Consider the following 5969-nt stretch of genomic DNA (forward strand, 5'->3'; position numbering starts at 1 on the left):
ACAATGTGGTACTGGGTTAAGTGCTACATAATGTGTAAATGCGTCAACAATTACCATAATGTAGGAGTTTCCTTCGGATGAGGGTGAAATTGGTCCTTTGGTATCAAATGAGATACGATGGTTAAAGTACAAACTTTGTCCTTTAAAATCTTGTTTTTGTGCTATTTGTTTTTGATTTGGGTAAGGTTTATTTAGTTGACATACTATACAGTCATTGCATAGTACTTTTATCCAAATTGGTGCATTTGGGAAATAAAAGTTTTGTATAAAATTTGAATATGTTTTTTCTGATCCAGAGTGTCCTTTAATATTTTGTGTATGTGAAATATTAAAAGCTATAAGAATCATACTTAAAGGGAGACATGGAACTGTAGATTCATTCAGGTTATACTCTAAAAGGTCTGTATTTTCGTTAATGGTTGTGTTGTTAAATTTGCGAAAGTATCGGAGGAGTGTTTTGTTTCCTAGAATGGTTGAATCTGCTTTGATAGGTTTAGTTTTATATTTGTGCCATGATTTCAGTTGTCGAATTACTGGGTCAAGGTTTTGATATTGTTTCAGTGTTGAAATTGTAATTGTTTCTGTTGGGGGGAGAAAAATGTTTTCGATTTCTAATTTAGATAAAGGTATTGTATCAAGTGGGTCATGGAGGTCAAAAACTTGATTTATTGTGTATTTTGAATCATTTGTTTGTGGTCCTGATAAATTTATTTTATCAGTTAAATCTTCTTTTTCAATTAGTGGAAAATGGTCTTTTTTAGGCGGGTGTTGTTTTGTTCGTTTTTGTTGGGTGTTATTTTTTATCCATTGAGAATATGGGATTGGTTTGAAAGTTGATGTTCCAAGTAAATCAACTTCATAATGATTATTTTGACAATCTAAATAAAGTGGGAAATGTTGTAAACTATTTATTTGTGATTGTTCAATATCAGTTTTTACTGCATATTTGCATTCCAATCGGGGTGATGTTTCGTTTTCTGCAAGGTAGAATTTTATGTTTTTGGGTATTTCAACTGTTGTTTTTCGTGTAAGTAATTCAGGTGGTGTATTTCGACTTAAGGTGTCTGGTAATGCAAGATTTTTTCCTGCAGTCCAAACTATATGTAAGTTTGGAAATTTCATTAGAATTAGTTGAAATCTGTAAACTCGGTGGTTTGGGTTAGATTTTTGTGTAAAGAGAAAGATGATTGGTTTATGGTCTGTGAATAGAACTGTTGGATGTTTTGATCCAAGTATCAGAAATTCATATTCTGTCAGTGTATATATTATGGCTGTACATTCTCTCATTAGAGTTGAGAGTCGTAGCTCTGCTTGAGTGAATAATCGAGAATTTGCTGATATGAGGTTCATTTTATTTGTACCATTATGTGATTGTAATAGTGCTGCACCGATGCCAAAGTTCGAAGCATCGCACATTGCATAAAATGGTTGATTTGAATCTGGAATTGTGTTTGAAATTTGTTCAGTTAAAAGTTTCTTTATTTCTTCAAATCGTGTTTGATGTTCTGTGTTCCATTCAAAATTATTTTGTTGTCTAAGGATGTTATAAAATGGTCGTAGATATAATTGCATTTTATAAACATATTTACTTAAAAAGTTTAACATTCCAAGAAATTCTTGGATTTTCTTTTTATTTGTTGGTGGTTGAAGTTTTTGAATAGCGTCAATGCGTGATTTCAATGGAGTGATTGTTTTTCTTTCTATATTATGTCCTAAGAATTTAACTCTTGTCAAAAAGAAGTGTGATTTATCGGGGGCGGCCTTCAGATTTTCGTTCTGAAGTATTTGGTGATATTTTTCTAAAACATTGAACATCTCGTCTTTTGTTTGTGATTGCATAAAAACATCGTCTAAATAGGTGATTGCGTTTTTCTTGAGTATTAGTGGTCTAAAAATTTTGCTCATAAAAGCTGAAAATGCTGCTGGTCCTATGGATATTCCATAGAATAAGCGGTTGAATTCATATTGTTGGTTTCCGATAACAAATTGTGTTAAACGTCGTGATTGTTCATCTAGTGGCATTTGATTGTATGCACTATTCATATCGGCGGTTGTAAAGTATTTGCCGTTTATTTTTGTTAAAATAACTTGTATTGGTTCAATGGGCCAATTACATTTTGATTCATCTATGAGTGAATTGAGGTATCTAGCGTCGAGAACGATTTTTAATGATTCTCCTTTAGCTAGAATGATAACGGGGTTGATAAATGTGTTGCCTTTTGGTTGTTCTTCTTTATTAACTGGTGATATAATGTTGTATTGTTCTAAAATATCGAGTAATCTGTTCACTTTATCATGTAAGTGAATTGGTACTTTACTTGCTCTCTGTTTTTTGAAAACTGCGTCTGGTTTTAACGGGAGATGTAGTGATGAACTGATTTTTCCAACATCGAATTTTGATGTTGCATAGACTGATGAATATTTAATTAGCTGTTTGGCTAATTTTTCGAATTCGTCTTGTGTTATTTGTGAATGTTGGAAATTAAACATTGTTAAAAATTTTTGTTGGTCCTCTGTGTAGTTACTTATGTTGAATGTAGGTTTGAAATATGGAGTTTTTGTGAAATAATCCGTATTTCTGTTTTCGTTACTTATTATATTATTTATAGATAATTCTTCATTAAGAATTGTAGATTGGCAAATATCTAGTAATTGGAGTATATTATTTACGCGATAGGCTTTTTCGTGTATTGGTGATATTGTAGCGTTGGTTTCACAATATCCTAAAAGTCCTAAAGGTAATGTTACTTGGTAAGGTGTGTTATTATAGACATGTAAGGAAATGATATCGGAATTCGAATTTTTCAAATATTTTATGGATGAGATTGTGATTTTGAAAAATTTGTGAATAGGTTTGAATTCAAATTCTGACATATAAAATTTTTGTTTGTTTTGTTCTTTATCATATTGGTGAACTTGTTTGATTAAAAAATTATAGATATTTCCTGATAGTGGTTTTAGGTGTTTTCTTTGTTGGTTAAATATCGGGTAGAATTTTGAAAAGAATGGTGGTTGTTTATTTAATCTTTGAAAAAATGTTAAGGATGTTTCTTTTGTTTTTGTATATTTATCTTTGATTAAAATTTTACTATTTAGTATGTTAATTGTTGGTATATACTTCGAAATAAATGGTATTCCAATGATATTATATTTAATGTCAGTGATATGGAATATTTGTTTAAATGGCTTATTTAAAATTTTGCTTTGTTCCATTGTTCTGGTGGGGAGGAGAAATAATTGGATTTTTCCGTAGTTTATCAATGTTGATCCTTGTGCTGTTGCTAACTTACTGGAGGTTTCAAGAGGTGTTAGCTTTGGGTGTAAAGTTTTTATTTCATTCCATGTGGGGATGTTTATTATGTTTGATTCTGCTCCTGAATCAATTAAAAAATCTATTTCAAGGTCTGGTGGTTGAAATTCTTTGTTTCTTGGGCTTTCTAAGAGAAATGGTATTGTCCAAATTTTTTCTTTGGGTTGTTCTTTTTGTATATTTTGATAAATGTGGTTTGTATTCAAGCATTTTGTTTTGGTATTTTTATTGGTTTGATCTGTAGTGTTAATCTCGTTTGTTTCTTGCGTCGTTGGTGTAGAATTTATGGGTGTAGTGTAATAATTTTGAAGAAATTCTGATTGATTTTCATATATGTGTGATGGAAAGGGTTGTTCATATATGACAGATTCATAGTCATTTTCGACTTTTATCATATTGATAGAAAGAGTGTTTTCAGTATCACTTTCTGAATCTGATGATGTACAGTTTATTTGATTGAGTTGTAACGTATCAGTTACTGTGTCATCAATACCTGGAGGGTCTGATGTTGTTTCTGGATTAGATTGTACTTGATTGATTTGTCTTTGATGTTTAGGTGTACTACTTCTGTGGCGATTATTAGAATTATTATAGTTATTATTATTCCGGTGTGGTGATTGGGAATAATTTCTATAACGATTATTATAACTTGAGTGTCGATTCTGTGAATTATTTCGCGATCTGTTTTGGTAATTATTGTTTGGTCTGTTATAGTTCGATCTATTATATGAGTTATTCCTTGATTGATTGTTCGGGTAATTCTGGTTTCGGTTGTTTGAATAACTTCTATTTCGATTATAGGAGTAGTTTCTATTCCTATTGTATGATGAATTTCGTGATTGGTTGTTTGGATAGTAGTTATTTCTTGATTGGGAATTAGATCTAGAAACAAATCGTTGTGTATTTGAATTTGATCTGGAGTAGTTATTTCGACTATTTGGTCTATTGTAGTGATTTTGTGATGAATTATTCGTGTTTCTTCGTTCTGGTGATCTTCCTCTATAACTTGAGTTATATGGTGATTGATTTCTTGTATAATTTGTATTGTTCGGGAGTGGTTTTCCTGAACTGTTGTTGCTGTAAACTGTTTTGTTCGGTAGATTTTGATCTTTTTTCATGTATTGATAGAATGATTTATTTGGTTCTTTATATTTTTGAGGTTTATTTTGATTGTCTTGCTGTTTTTGTCTACATTCGGAAATACTATGTCCGTATCGTCGGCAATAATTACACCATTTTTTGAAAGATGGTTTGCCTTTAAAGTTCGGGTTCTTTTCGTAAATATTGAGTATTTCAGTGATTTTTTCAACGAGGTCTGTCTCTGATTCCTGTATATTATTAATATTAGTGGGAGTCGTTTCAATTCTATTAACGTATTGTAATTTCAGATTTTCCGTTTCTTCTAGTTTCATCGTGATTTCTGCTTGTTCTAATTTGTCTACTAGTTTTCGAAAATCTAAATCGGGTTCTCGAATTGAAGAAGGATGGGATGCTCTCTTTTTTATTGCTATTTTCCTTAATTGTGGTGTTAAGGTCATCATTAAGATTTCTGTCATCTTTGTGTTTTTATAGTCATGTGTATTTAACGAATATGCTTTTCGAACTAGTGTTTCGATTCGTACTGCTATTTGCTTGATGGTTTCGTTTGGTAATCTGCGAATTTCATTACATAAAACTCTTTGTTGTTGTTTGTTTCTTTCGGAGTCAAACATTTTTGAAAATTCCTGTGTAAACCTTTTCCAGTTTGATTTTATTTCTAGAGGTAGTACTGAAAACCATTTTTGGGCTGCGCCATCTAAGGTTGTTTGTATTAACGCTGTGCGTCGATGTATCCAATTTTGATGTAGTGGCGTATTTATTGGTTCAGGTCCAATATTTAAAATCAGGTTTGCTGTTACTGCATTTAAATAATCTTCTACAGAGTATTCAGGGTCTGTTCCTGTGAAAACCATTAAAGGTTTGTTTGATGTTATTGATGATCCACCCATAAGGTATGGATTCATTGTCATTTGTAATGATTCTGCTGCATTTGGCATTTGAGAAAAATTTGAAAGTTGGTTTCTTGTTATTTCATGTTGTTGGAGATAATATGGGAGTGGTATTTCATTTTGCATTTGTGATGGTTGATACGAGTGTGCAGTCATTGGATTTTGTTGTTGAATTGGTTGAAAAGATTGTGTATTAATTAGATTTTGTTGTTGAATTGGTTGTTGATGTTGTGCATCTATTGGTTGTGGAGAAAAATTTCTATGATTTGTACGTGTTCTCTGTATTCCTTGTCTACGATATTCTTGAGTATTTGGTTCAAATATATCTGGTTGTAAGAAATCATCATCTGAGGATAAATAATCCATTTGATAAGATGTCTGTTTTTTATTTTTATTTTGTTGAAAAAATGGGTAATTTTCACTGTGATCCTGTGGAGGATTTGTTTGGAAATTTATTGAATTAGGTTGGGTCATTGGGTTATCCCAATTTCGAGATCTTGTATATTGGTTAAAATTTCTTTGTGGTTGGTTATATGTTTTTGATGGATGTGTATAATTATAATTATGGTCTGCAAAGTTGTTTCTAGTGAATGTTTTGTGTGTTTTTGATGGTATTGTCATGGGTCTGTATGTTTGGTAATCCATATGTGAATATTTAGGGGCAACCGAAG

The sequence above is a fragment of the Symsagittifera roscoffensis genome, chromosome 3, assembly GCF_963678635.1.
Source record: "Symsagittifera roscoffensis chromosome 3, txSymRosc1.1, whole genome shotgun sequence".
NCBI lineage: Eukaryota > Metazoa > Xenacoelomorpha > Acoela > Convolutidae > Symsagittifera > Symsagittifera roscoffensis.